Source organism: Barbatula barbatula (assembly GCF_947034865.1).
Source record: "Barbatula barbatula genome assembly, chromosome: 5".
In the NCBI taxonomy this organism is placed as follows: Eukaryota; Metazoa; Chordata; class Actinopteri; order Cypriniformes; family Nemacheilidae; genus Barbatula; species Barbatula barbatula.
In genome coordinates, this window is record NC_136769.1 from 4,185,702 (window position 1) to 4,200,823 (window position 15,122).

At 38.5% G+C, this 15,122-nt stretch overlaps 1 long non-coding RNA gene across 1 annotated transcript; it reads right to left on the reverse strand.

Moving 5' to 3' along the window:
- Positions 1 to 1,095, reverse strand: LOC306893589. The gene is made up of 4 exons (XR_013786596.1): positions 959 to 1,095; positions 740 to 865; positions 554 to 629; positions 1 to 172 (listed from the first exon to the last, which is right to left on the reverse strand). It is a non-coding gene; the product is annotated as an uncharacterized lncRNA (long non-coding RNA).
- Between the last annotated feature and the right edge of the window lie 14,027 nt (positions 1,096 to 15,122).

Sequence of the window (15,122 nt, forward strand, 5' to 3'; positions counted from 1 at the left end):
TTTAAACAGATAAAAATTTATTATTATTTCTCCATAAACAGATACTGTGCAAAAAGAACAGTCTATAGACATATTATCTAAACTTCTTAAACAATAGAAAACATTGTATTATTAAACCTTGAATGGGCAAAGAACTTTCCACCATCTGTGACCAACTTCACATGCTGGTAGTCTGAAAGATAGGAAAAAAAACTTTAAGCAGAGTATCTATAGAAGGTATCTCTAACCCTACTCTTGGAAAGCTACAGTCTCGCCACAGTGTTTAAAATGAATGAAATGTGCACTGTGTGTCGATGGTCACGTCAAACAAGTTGCCCCAAAAATAACGCAGACTTGTTGCATGATGATGCTCTGCTCGTGTAACTTGTGAATTTTCGTGTAACAGCCACGACTATGCTGATCCATGAGAAAGACAATGGAGCTCAAAATTATAAAAACGCGGTGTGTTCAGCAACACAGAGTACATTACTTAATAAAACGGCCTGCTTTTATAACAGAATGCAATTCAGTAGAGAGGCAACCTTTGGATTAACTGATGAATATTTTTACTCACCACCTTGCCGGTCTTCTTGGAGACCTTTCCTCTGCAGGTATTGGAGACTCGTTCTGGTTTAATTCCAATTAAGCGTCTAGGTTCAACAAATTTTCACAGAATACAATAACCATTTGTTAATCATTCTGATTGAAGAATTTATATACACTAAACAGTGAAAGAATGGAAAACTCTTAGAGGTCGTACCTTTGAAGAAATTCTTAAGTGCAACAAGCCTCCTCCTGATACTGCAGATGGAAGATGTACACTCAAATATAATACGGCCCTCTAGACTAAGCATCCATCTTACAACATTTGCCTGCCCTCCAATGTCTAAAATGAAAAAAAAAAACATTTACATTATAATTTCAATGAACTGCCTTTGAGATTGCTTCATTTGAACAACCGGTTACCGGTGACACTAACCGAGCATAATCAGACGAGGACTGGCAGGTAGAATGAGTGTCTTCTCAACATCAGATGAAGATGCAGTAATCTGTAGAGAAAACACAATACATGGAAAAACATCAAAAAATTACTTCAATACAGAAATTTTAATAAATTACTAGTGGAAAGAAAATGCATAAAACAAGTCCATCTTCATGTTCCTGAAAACGGGACCGCTGAAGATCGATAAGCAGGTGGGCCATCTCTGTGTTATCCGTCTGGGACAGAACAGTCTTCATTCCTCCCGTCTCTAATGTGTGATTTAAGGTGCTTATAAAAGGTCCTTCAGAGTTTACACCTGACTTGACACAAAAAAAACATTAGATGTTAATTCAAATAAGGTCACTGACACAGATCGGATAACAGTGAGTTACTTATTGCAAACAGGCACAATTAAACCTGACATGAGAAACATGCATATGTCTCAGAAATGCAGGTGTAGTACTACATATGTGTCCACAAAGCTTGCAAAAAAACATTGCTTATCTTTAACACCACGAAACAGCACAAGTCTGAATTTCATTCATTTATATCTGGAGGGATTTAACGTTACCTCAGGTAATAGTCACTTTACGGCAATTTACCAAGTCTTCTTGGTCTAGCTAACGTACAAAAGCATACCACACATGTAATATATTGCGCTAACACACACAAAACTGTATTTTTTACTTTATTTGAAGTTATTAAGTAAATTATTATGTTATATATCGACGTTGTACTGCATGCGCTTATCGCCAATTTAACGAAGCAAACCACCAGTCTACTGTACCGTATTTGCAACAGAACGTGTGTGTGGAGACACAAAACTCATTTAATAATCAAACTTGAATCCCATGAATTTCTTCAGACGAGACTTGAAATGAAATGTATGCAGCTACGAAAACCGCGAGGTGTCACACTGACTAGAATTCATTCAGCAGGTCCGCCACTGACTCTTGTGCTGCGGAGTAAGAACCCGAGCGGCGGGGGAGGGGAGAGCAACTAGACTGGTTTAGTTCCCATGATCGACTACCTTGTAAATAGCTTCAATTTGAGATTGAATCTGTAACGTTTCTACTACAACTTTTAGTCAAGGAGTGTCGTTGAATTATCTAACAGTTTCCCCCTTCCGCACCGCTTCTGATGCTCGTCAGTGGTGGCCATTTGAGAACTCTCTGGTTTGTGTGTCAGTCTAGGTAATTCGCGCCACGCAGCTCAGTCAAAATATATACGTTTCAAAGCGCAATATAATAAAATAATAGATAAATACAAATAAAAACACTTACCTTGACAGTGTCTTGGAAGATATGGCCGTCTCCTGGCGTTCTCGTGTTCTCGTTGACTTGTAAAAACGTCATCCGTAAATTAGCTAACGTTAGTTGCGCAAGTAACGTTACTGTTGTCATCGAGCCAAGAGCTTCAAAATATGACTGTTTTGTGTAACAAAATGTAGTTTTGAGAGTTGTTTAGACGATAATGTATGTGTATAAAGTTCAGATCTGCTGTCGTTTAATAAAGATAGCGTCTATTAAAAAATTTGCTCCAACTGTTTCGGACAAGTGAGTCGATTTCACTTATGCACCCCGCCCAACGCAGCCTCACCTCGGCAAGTCTTTCTTAAAATCACCGCTGGCTGTGATGTCTCTGTTAAAGGGTGTATTTTTTATGAATACATTCTGAGTTATCATACCCATTAGCCTTTCTCTTCCAAACTTTATTTCTATATCATCGACTGTATTTGTCTGAGGATCATCGATACTTTAAGGTTGAGTAAAACATGGGGTCATTTTGTTTCACCCCTGAAAAAACCCTTTAAATAGGGGATTTAATTATGTTATCCCTTTAATTATTTGTCCATGGGGAAATTGTTTTAACTGAGGGCAAAATTAAATTGTACAACTTGTATATTTCTTACTGTGCAAACTTATTTTACTTTGTAATAAAGGATTGTGTAAATTATCACAGTAATGTTTTGAATTACTCTGTTTAAATGTAAATCCAGACTAAATAAAGATTAACTCTGATTGCCTTTGTTTGCTATACAGCTCTTCGCGGTTAAATTCCGTAAACAGATTTACGGTTGAATGTTCTAATTTTACTAGCGAGTAATTAATTTACAGATCAATGGCTGTAAATTAACATTATTAAACCGTTTTTTAAAAGAACAGTATTTTGCCGTTAAAATTGGCCGTATTTTTACGGTAATATTTTACAGTGTAATACATGTGATTAACCACACCTCTTATACACTTTACCTGATGCAGCAGAATCAATAATTGCCACAACTAAATACACTCGTCCAGTGGGTGATCAGCAGATCGTATATTAACTCAAGGTTGACTGAACCGGGCTAATATACTCACTGTTTTGTACGTGTAAGAACTCGAGCTGCCGCATTTTGTACCAGTTGGAGTTTTGTAATAAGCCTGCAGAGCAACCACCTAATAGTGCATTACAGTAACAGTCTTGATGTCATCAATTCAAAGATTACGAACGAAAAATAATGACAAATAATCCAATGTCTGGCACAAAAAAGTACTAACGCAGACATTATTTTTTTCACCATGTCCAGATCATCCACACCTCCAAGTTTTTTCAAATATGCTTGCTGAAAAAAAGATTTACTTGAGACAAAAAAGTTGGACAAAATAAATGGCTTTTTAGCAATTAAATGGCACTTCATCCGGTAATTATTTGAAAAAATGTATATGTAAATGGCTGTTAAAGTTATAACTATGGCACTGTAGCGCTACAGTATTATGTAACTCTCCCACATGCTATTCCATTAGAAGAGAAACCAGCCTGAATTTTGACAGAGCAAACAAATTAAAGCTTTCAAGGTTAGGCTATAAAAAACATTATTTAGTGTATTTCCTGTAATTCTATGCCAGGGCTTTTCGATTTGTTAATAATGGGGACCAGTTCATGAAAAGCATCTCAAATAAATGGCCGGAGAGATAAAAGATAAAACCCACAAGCACCCAGCATGTTATACACTTAAATTAAGCGTGTGAAAATTACAAATTACACGTCAACGGTAACACGCGTTCTCTGTGAATTGCCTACCGGTCACTATAGCTAACAGCTGGCACATACTGTGTGCTGTAAAAACGCTCTGTACAGTTTGTACCACAGCAATTACAAAAATGTATTACACTACATTTCCATGCAGTCTCCTGTAAAACATGTATGATGATACAGTGTGAATTCTCATGTGTCTCTTAAGGTGACTTGTTTGTGTAAAAGTCTTTCCACACTGTAGACATGCGTGAGGTTTCTCTCCAGTGTGAATTCTCATGTGTGTCTTAAGGTTTCCTGTATCTGTAAAACTCTTTCCACACTGATGACATGCGTGAGGTTTCTCTCCGGTGTGAATTCCCGTGGGCCTTAAGGCTACTCGTAGTTATAAAAGTCTTTCCACACTGTAGACATGCATGAGGTTTCTCTCCAGTGTGAATTCTCATGTGTCTCTTAAGGTTACTCGGATCTGTAAAACTCTTTCCACACTGTAGACATGTGTGAGGTTTCTCTCCAGTGTGAATTCTCATGTGTGTCTTAAGGCTTCTCGGATCTGTAAAACTCTTTCCACACTGTAGACATGTGTGAGGTTTCTCTCCAGTGTGAATTCTCATGTGTCTCTTAATGCTACTCATAGCTGTAAAACTCTTTCCACACTGTAGACATGTGTGAGGTTTCTCTCCAGTGTGAATTCTCATGTGTGTCTTAAGGCTTCTCGGATCTGTAAAACTCTTTCCACACTGTAGACATGTGTGAGGTTTCTCTCCAGTGTGAATTCTCATGTGTCTCTTAATGCTACTCATAGCTGTAAAACTCTTTCCACACTGTAGACATGTGTGAGGTTTTTCTCTGGTGTGAATTCTCATGTGCTGTTTTTCACTCTTTTTGTCTCCTGTTCTCAGAGCTTCTTCCAGTAAAACTGTCTGGAATCTTTGTGCACGTTGATGTTTCTGATCAGCATCTTTTACTTTATCTTGACTGTCCTTATTCACTTCCATCATATCTGAAGTGAACAAAACTATCTGTTAAACACAGTTTTACAATTGTACAAAACAACAACACAAGATCATAGTTTCATTTTCAGGGAACTCAGTCATTCAGTGCACTGAGTATTGCTTTTGATAAAAGTGTTTGCCATATAAAATGACCACATCCTAAGAGAATATTTTAACTTTACTCTGTTTAAATTACGACATTAAATTAACTCAGACTACAGTAATGACATTTTCAGCAGAAAAAGAAACAAAACTATAAATAATTAATTGTGCAATCCAGAGAGCAAATGTATGTTAATTATAATCATTTTTGTTACAGAATTATGTGTTTGATAAATTGAATCTTTACTGTCATGATATCTCAGTGGTTTGGATTGAATGAATCAAGTATAAATCAAGAATCAATGCAAAACATTTTCAGGTACAAAATAAAGTAATCAGATGTTAAATAACACTTCATAGTCTTCACTGTATAAATTGAATATAGATCAATCCTTATTAGAGTCACACCAGTCAAGAGCATTGAGTGACGATTTTCTTTGTCTTTTGTTGTTTTATTAACAATAATAACAGACTGTGATTTATAAAGCTGCTGTCACTTTAAGTTCAGTCCAGCAGAAACGATGCCCCCAAAAATATAGTCGAGTAAAAGAAAGAATGACAACTAAAAACCAACAGACTGCGTCTTATGTAGTTGAGTAAAAGAACAAATGCATGTTTTCTTTTCAATAAGACGATAAAAAATCATCAGACTGATGAAAATGTGAAAAAAGGGTCAAAATGATGTGCTCTACAAACTCCATTGTCAGAAATAAAGATTTAAAAACAGAAACCAACCTCTGTGTTCTTTAGTCCTCTGAGTTTCTGTTGTGTGTAGTTCTGGATCTCTCGTGTTCTTAAGCTTCTCTTCCACAATCTCCAACAACTGTGTGAAGATTTCAGTTCTTACACCTGAAGTGATTCTTTTGCTTGTTGCTTTCTGGTATTTATTGGTGGTTTGATGTAGGAGGAGCTTTACTGAAGGTGTCAATCACTGTTGGTGTGAACTGGAGATGTTAGAGAGACATTGACAATAACTCAATTCAGCTTCACTTATATAACATCACTAAAAACAACAATTGTTGACCAAGATGCTGTCCACTAAATCAAATACCAACATTTATCTCCATGTGTAACATAAATGACAAAAACATCTCGGCCACATCACAAATCAACTACAGAAACCCAAGCAAAGTGAGAGCAGTTGTCATAAAAACATCTAACAATGTTCAATTTCTTTGGTCTTATTTATGATGGATAAATATTCAACTGCTTATTATTTACAGTGTTTCTAACTTTAACTCTCATTATATTAGGGCTGTGTATTGACAAAGGCCTTGTGATACGATACATATCACCATAGATAACTCACAATGCAATAGATTTTTATACTAGACATTTTGCAATATCAAGTCAAGTCAGCATTATTTATATAGCGCTTTTTACACTTTTCATTGTTACAAAGCAGCTGTAAAAGAAAACATTAACTATAAGCAAAACATATAAGGTTATGCAAGTCAAAATTAGGTCAGATATCAGACAGACTATAAATTCCTATATGCAGTGTTCATTACATAAAACTTTAAAATTCTATTAGCTCTCCCCATTGGAGGAGAAAAAACCCTCAGAGGGAAACCAGGCCTAACCAGGGGATTCCAGTTCTCCTCTGGCAAAAGCTGCAGCCTCTGCACAAGCTCGACAGTGATAATTAGATTTAATATTATCATTATCTAAAACCGGCCGGACATTTCTAGAGTCCTTTGTCCAGCTCTTATCACAGCTTTTGTCAGGTTTGGGCATGGACCGCATCTTGCCCGCTCTAGTAACCTTGGAACAATGAGACAAGACTGGCTGAGAGTAGAGTGATGTTCTGCCCTCTTTGATGCAACAAATGCATCAGTTGTTATTGGAAGTGTTCCTGGTTCCGGTTGATCTAACTACTGCAGCCTAAACCTTTCAGAATATATTTATATTATAATAATGTTGTAACACTTGCTTTTAAAATAATGCTTTTGATGCTACATAAATAGTTAAGGGACCAGAGACTTTCACTTTTCAATGAGCCATGTGTATTAAACCAGAAATCAATATACAGTCAGTAAACTACAGTGTACATATGGTCATTCAGTTGCAAGGGAAACATCAAACAGTTCAGTTTAGGTCTTTTAAGCAGTGTCTTTGGTTACCCAGAGTTCAGTTTGAAGAGTAGCAGGAGCAAGATGAAACAGTACTTAAGTGCAATGTTGATGAGGCCACATCTGTTCGTAGCCAAGTTCCGAGTAACTGTCAGTAAAGTGAACTGTAGATTCTGAAGTGAATATTAGATGCCAAAAGATGTTGCGGGCCAAACGAAGACAATTAATCCCCTTTTTCTCAAGGTCCTATCGACAGTTGAGCTGCCTGCTCAGGCCAGCATGTTGAACCCTATTTGAGTTTAGGAACCCTAGGTTCCTCAAATCAGGGAAAAAAAACCAAGGCAGCTTTGGCGAGAAAGTTTCTCCATGTGATTAACACATCCTTCCTACCCATCCTACTTCTCCTATCTTTTTTATGCTACCAGGCATCTCAACGGCTATAGCGCCCCTAGTGGCAGGATTAAATACTACATGCAAAAAAACTAATGGGACAAAATGTAACCGTAAAACTGTTACACACCCCTCCTCACAAAAGAAAAATTTCAATTAGTCCCATAAAATCTCTTTAGCTTTTCTACATGGTAAGTATCACTTTGGGTTGGGTTGTCAAGCATTACTACTTTGTAATCGACATTGTTAACCCTTTTCAAGATTTTTGCGGGACCTTGCCATTTTGGCGCTAACTTGGCCATAAAATAGTCAGCAGCACGAGATAGAGGGTGAGTAAGGATCCACACCAGATCCCCTTCTTCAAAGAATTCAGTTCTTCTGCGTTTATTGTAGTATTTGCCTTGCCTCTCCTGGGCTTGGCTAGTGTTCTCCCTCACTTGTTCAAGAAGAGCTTTCTGCCTCTCAACAGTGCTGTAGGCTACATGGTCGGGGTTAATCGGCTTGCGGATTAATCGCTCAAGTGGACCTTTTAGCTTGCGTCCTAATGCGATCGTGTAAACATTTCTTTTGTCAGAATGTTGGATATGAGGTGAGTTTTTGCAGACCGTAGAGCAAAGAGTTCTACCCACTTGTTACAATAATCTACAAAGACTAAAAAAAATACATTGGATCGTGGGCTTCTTGGGGAAGGACCCATCAAATCCACTCCGAGCATATAGCTTGGCTCCACTACCGGGGTGGACTGTAACAATCCAGATAGCTTGGAGATCCTTGGTTTGTAGGCTTGACACGTCTTACATTGGGTACAGAAAGTCCAATCATCTTTACGAATCTCGGGCCAATAAACGTTGTCTAGCAGCCTACGTAAGGTTTTCATTCTTCCCAAGTGTCCACTCAATGGGTTTGAATGAGCGAATTGCAAAACCGCTTCCCTCAGTGATGCAGGTATGATTAATTGACTAGTGCTCCCTTGTTGCTTGTCAGGTACCCTGCGAAACAAGTAGTCATTCTGCACAATGTAAGCAATGCGGTTTGGATCAGTGTTAGGTTGCTTAGCTGACTCCCATAAAGACTGTAAAGAAGAATCAAGCTTTTGAGCCTTCCCAATCTCATCCAAGCTGACTGGCAAATTAGGGTCTGGTTTTGTGGGTTGACATAAGGCAATGTGGCCTACCACCTCTTGCACAGGTATTCCTCTGGATAGGGCATCCGGTACCACATTACATGATCCCTTACGGTATTTAACATTGAAGTTAAAACCTTGCAGCCTTAAGGCCCACCGGGTCAAGCGGGAGGATGGTTTAGGCTGATTAAATACCCAAGTCAGAGCCGAATGGTCTGTGAGTACTTCGAAGTTCCTTCCCTCCAAGTACTGTCTCCACTTTTCTACAGCCCACACCACAGCTAGACACTCTTTTTCTGCCGTAGAGTACGATTTTTCTGCTCCTTGTACAAGTCGCGAAGCATAGGCGATGACATGTTCTAAACCATTAAAGTCCTGCGTCAGCACAGCTCCTAATCCTATATCGCTAGCATCAGTTTGTACTTTAAAATCCTTCGTGAAGTCAGGTGGCATTAAAACTGGTGCTTGTTGGAGGGCGTTTTTAAGATCATTAAAGGCATGTTGGCATTCGACTGTCCAATCCCAACCTGAGTCTTTAGCCTTTAGGGCATATAAAGGTGCTGCTCGCTCAGAAAAGTGAGAAATGAAACGATGGTACCAACTTGCAAGACCTACAAACCTTTGTACCTCCTTGACATTCCTTGGTACCGGGAAATCACGGACTGCTTTGACTTTAGAGGCTTCGGTACGGACTCCTTCTTCAGAAACGATATGTCCTAGGTATGTGATGGTCTTTTGCAGCATGGAACATTTTGTGAGGTTGAGGGTTAATCCTGAAGCTTCCAGCTTTGCAAAGAGTTGTTTGAGATGTTGGAAGTGGTCTTGAATACTTTTGGAATAGATCACAATGTCATCAAGATAAACAAAACAGAATTTCCCTAAATAGTCTCTCAGAACGTTGTTCATTAGCCTTTGAAAGGTTGCAGCAGCGTTTTTGAGGCCGAAAGGAAGACGAACAAATTCAAATTGATTGTTTTTGGTGACAAAGGCAGTTTTTGGTATACTGTCTTCATCCATTCCTACCTGCCAGTAACCAGACTTAAGGTCTAATGTGCTGAATACGGTCGCTCCATACAAGGACTCTAGGATATCTTGAATCTGTGGCATTGGAAATCCATCAGGAGGAGTCTTGGAATTTAATGCTCGGTAGTCAACACAGAAGCGGGTACTACCATCTTCTTTGGCACTAGGACCACTGGTGCTGCCCAAGGGGAAACGGAAGGCCTTATAATGCCTTTGTTAAGCATATTTTCTACTTCTTCGTCTATGAACTTCAGGGTAAGCTTTCTTACGCAAAGGAATCTCATCGATAGTATGGATTCGGTGGCGAATTAAAGTTTACCCTGTTTCTGTCACCAAACAGAATTGTCTTCGTTTGGCCCGCAACATCTTTTGGCATCTAATATTCACTTCAGAATCTACAGTTCACTTTACTGACAGTTACTCTGAACTTGGTTACGAACAGATGTGGCCTCATCAACATTGCACTTAAGTACTGTTTCATCTTGCTCCTGCTACTCTTCAAACTGAACTCTGGGTAACCAAAGACACTGCTTAAAAGACCTAAACTGAACTGTTTGATGTTTCCCTTGCAACTGAATGACCATATGTACACTGTAGTTTACTGACTGTATATTGATTTCTGGTTTAATACACATGGCTCATTGAAAAGTGAAAGTCTCTGGTCCCTTAATTATTTATGTAGCATCAAAAGCATTATTTTAAAAGCAAGAGTTACATAAAATATGGCGCCCGAACAGGGACCAGGGAAAGAAAAAGAAAAACCTAATTGAATCTTGGTGAGAGACACAAATTCTACTTTCAATGAGCCATGTGTATTAAACCAGAAATCAATATACAGTCAGTAAACTACAGTGTACATATGGTCATTCAGTTGCAAGTATGTGATTAACACATCCTTCCTACCCATCCTACTTCTCCTATCTTTTTTATGCTACCAGGCATCTCAACGGCTATAGGATTAAATACTACATGCAAAAAAACTAATGGGACAAAATGTAACCGTAAAACTGTTACAATGTAGTGTATGCAAGATTATAAATCTTAAAGTTGCCACTTTAGTCTAGATTTAAACTGACAGAGTGTGTCTGACAGTGCGGGGAAGACTGTTCCAAACCTGCACTTGATTTAGAAATTCTTGGTATTACCAACTGACCGGGCGCCTGAGAGCGTAGTGGACGTGAAGGACTGAAATACAAGAGAAGTTGACTCAAATAGTGAGGACCATGCAGGGCTTTATAGGGAATAAGCAGAATTTAAAGTTAATGTGATGCTTTATAGATAACCAGTGCAAGGTTGACAGAACTGGGCTAATATACTCATACTTTTTTGTACGTGTAAGAACCCGAGCAGTCGCATTTTGGACCAGTTGGAGTTTTTGTAATAGGCCTAATAGTGCATTACAGTAATCTAGTCTTGATGTCATAAAGGCATGTATAAGCTTCTCTAGATCTGATGGTAACAGCACATGACGAAGTTTAGATTTACTTTTAAGATGGAAAAACACAATTACCGGTGTTGGCGACAATATATTTTTACAAATAAAAATGTCTCAAATAGAGCTGAAAATACAACTTGCTGAGGTGTTTTTATCATCCCAACACTCACATACCAGTAGACACCATTAAAGTTTCCCACTCTGGTGTCATGCTGCTCCCTCTTGAGACATTGGCCATATGTACTGTAGCATATATGACGATGAAAAACAATTAAAAATATCACAGATAGTAGTGGTTGGATTATCGATACACTATCGATATTTTTCGGAACAACTGACAGAAATTGGCTGCAAATCGAAATTCAGAATAAAAAACGATTCAATTGAAAAGAATGAGAGTTAAATCATTCAATAACTTCTGAAGGACTTTGATTTGACCGGTTACAACAAGACCCTCAGGTTATAAAACTCTCTGGTGTTTTAAATCACAGAAGTTTTGAGCTTTTAAAATCGATATCAAATTCTGCCTATTTAAAACACAAACATCTGTTTTGTGAGGACATTTCCATGAGAGTTTAAGATATCAGCATAATGAAGGAGGTGAAAATGGGAACTATGGGTGTAGAATAATGACAGCTGTTAACACTGATGTGTCTGTTATACTGAAACAAAAAGAAAACGTTCATGATCATCAGCAGAAGACCGGCAGCTCTATTAACACCAATGGATGTGTTTTCACTGTTAGGCTAATGTCACTAATGAAACAAACCTTTCAGGACAAACATACAAATCAGGATTTTAAGTCTCAGTATATATGAACTAAACATGTTTTATATCTTCCTCACTGTGCTCCTGTGTTTTGTGTTCATCTCTTGTGCTAAGACTCAACTCTGAATACATCAGACCAAATCCCTCTGAATTCATCTGATACAACAGAAAAGGTGCATCATGTCAAGACCACATTATATATTATACTGAAGGAAACTAGGCTTTATATTTAACTGTATTATTAAGGCTCGTTACGTTATAATGTTGATTCTAGTTTGTAATAATGACACTTTTCCGCATGTTCACAAGACCGTCAAGAATCCTTGAAATGAAACTTAACGAGAGAATCCGCCGGTCGTTCATTCTCTCTGAACGGATTTGAAACGATACAGCGGCGTCTTATAATAAATTCGTTCCCTGAACTTCTCCGCGATTAGTTGAGTTTTAAACGTCTGAAATGTCACATTGTTCGTCAACAGACTCATTGAAACCGGTCACAGCAAACAGCGCATACAGGCGCGCAGACAGCACTATAGTGACGGGGAGACAAGACCCCTCAGACTCATAGTGACCCGATCTGCCCCTCACTGTCCCAACGAAAGACGACAAACATCAAACATCTGTAAAACTGAGGATTCATGAGGATGTCCGCTATGTACATTAGCCTGAGTAGTGACGGACAGGCCCGCAGCTGCTTCAGTATTTTCCCGTCACTGCTTCACAATCGTGTCGGTCATCGACGTTCAGTCTCTGTGTGCTGCTGCCGCTGCGACTCCTGGCTCCGCCCCCGGGGTCCTACGAGGAGCTGTTAGCTGCCTCAATTGTGCCTGTAGTAGCGGTAACCATAGTGATCAAATACCGTCGTCTATGAATGAACTGGTGATATTTGTCGACTGATGAGATTACAACAACTTTTCTTGAGACTCGAGTACATATGTGAGCGTATAAACATTAAAGTAAACGCCACATCCGTTTGTGACATTATTGTATAGATTAAAAAAGGTATAAATGTAACATTTTGTTGGGTACCAGCACATATGGAGATAAAAGGGAATGAAATGGGTGATAAATTAGCAAAAGAAGCATTACACAAAAACTTGGTTGATATTAAGGTTCCTCTGGGAAGAAGGGAAATTAAATCTGTGTTTAATAAGGAAATAACACGAGTTTGGCAACAGAGGTGGAAAAAACAGCACAGGTGGTTTGATAATATTGTGGAATCAGTGGGGAAAAGGGAACATTCCTATGGTAGACATAGAAAGGAAGAAGTAGTGTTTTCAAGACAAAGGTTGGGACACACGAGATTTAACTCAACAATGGCATTAATGGTAAATCATGAGAATGGGTTGTGTGATGAGTGCATGGTGTTAGAAACAGTTGAGCATGTTTTTGTAAAGTGTAGTCAATATGATGAGCAACAGGATTTATGTAACAGCAGTAGGAGTGGGCCGGTAAACATGGTTGACATATTGGGAAAGGGTTTGAGGGAAAGTCAGCGGTGTAGGGATGTGCTAACATTTGTAGAGACTACAGGGCTGCACCATAGGATTTAGAAAGAGGAGGATAAAGAGCAGGATGCTTATGCTCATCTTGAAGAGGGAGGAGCTCAGTGCAGATGTTGGAGGAGCTGAACACGCAGCGCCAGCTGAAACATGGGCTCTGATCCTTTGAGGTGTGTGCGGCATTACACCAATATTTTATTTCATTTATTGCACAGGTTCATCACCCATGTGGCTAAATATACAGTAGGAGGTGGAGCTTTGAATTGTTAAGATGCGTCATTTCATTAGCTGGCAGAATCAGCTGTAGCCCAGGTGGAGAGACAGAAGCAGGGTCACAGGTGTGTTGTGCATTATTTCAAGGTTGCTCTGTTTTAGAGGTCTATTAAACACTCAGTCATACATTAGTTTTAACAATGTAGGCATAAATACTTTTGTTATAAATTATTATATTGTTTGAATAAATGCGCTCTGCAGACCAATTTTATGTCCCCACCAATGTCAAAATCAAACTTACGCCCTTGTCTTAAAGAATTTTAAAAACACTGCACAGATATGAACAACTTTAAATATTAATTTCCAACAAATTATTTACATAAACGTTTACAACATTGATTTTCACATGAGCTCTCAAACAGCACACAAGTCTTGTTGATGTGATGCAGAAATAAACTTGTTTCAGCACCGATCAGAGTTAAAACACTGGTGAGATCTGAGACAAGCTTCTCATCTGAAACTCTTTACACACTGATGCCATGTGGACGCTTTCTCTCCGGTGTGAGTTTCTATGTGTAATTCAATTTTATTTATAAAGCATTTTTCACAATTTGCATTGTTCCAAAGCGGCTTTACAGGGGAAAATAGAAACCGAAACACAGTGCATGGTGTTTATATAACTGGTTAAATGATTCTAGTAAATAATATCTAATGTCATCAGTCTCCCGGTGGTTTATTTGGCATATTTTGCATGATGTTTGGCTGTAAAGATGTGTCTTTAATCTAGATTTAAATTGGGCGAGTGTGTCTGATCTTCTAATAGAGTCGTGAAGGTTATTCCAGAGTTTAGGTGCTACGTATGAGAAAGCTCGACCCCCTTTGGTGATTTAGTTATTCTAGGTGTTATCAAAAGTCCTGAGTTTTGAGATCTTAGAGAGCGTGATGGGTTGTAGTGTGATAGAAGCTCTATTAGGTAGGTAGGGGCAAAACCCTTTAAGGCTTTATAAGTGATTAAAAGAACTTTAAAGTCAATACGACACTTAATGTGAAGCCAGTGAAGGGTTGATAAAATTGGGGTTATGTGATGGTATTTTCTGGACCTGGTAAGAACTCTGGCAGCTGCGTTCTGAACTAACAGTAGTTTGTTTATTGATGATGGAGGACAAACACTAAGTAGAGCATTACAGTAGTCAAGTCTTGAGGTCATAAATGCATGAATAAGCTTCTCTGCGTCAGCAAGACACAGAATATTTCGTAATTTGGCAACATTTCTCAGGTGGAAAAAGACTGTTTTTGTGACATTGTCAGGTTTCTGTCTAATATAACACCTAGATCTCTTACTGTATTTGTTGGAGTAACAGTACATCCTTCAATCTTAACGTGTATAAAAAAGAAAGCTTTTTTAAGAATATGGCAAGAGAAATGGAACAAGGAGTTAAAAGGAAGACACATTTTTTTTGCATCCAAGACAAGTTAGGGAGTGAAATTAGTAAATATCCACAGAATAATGAAAATGACATTTC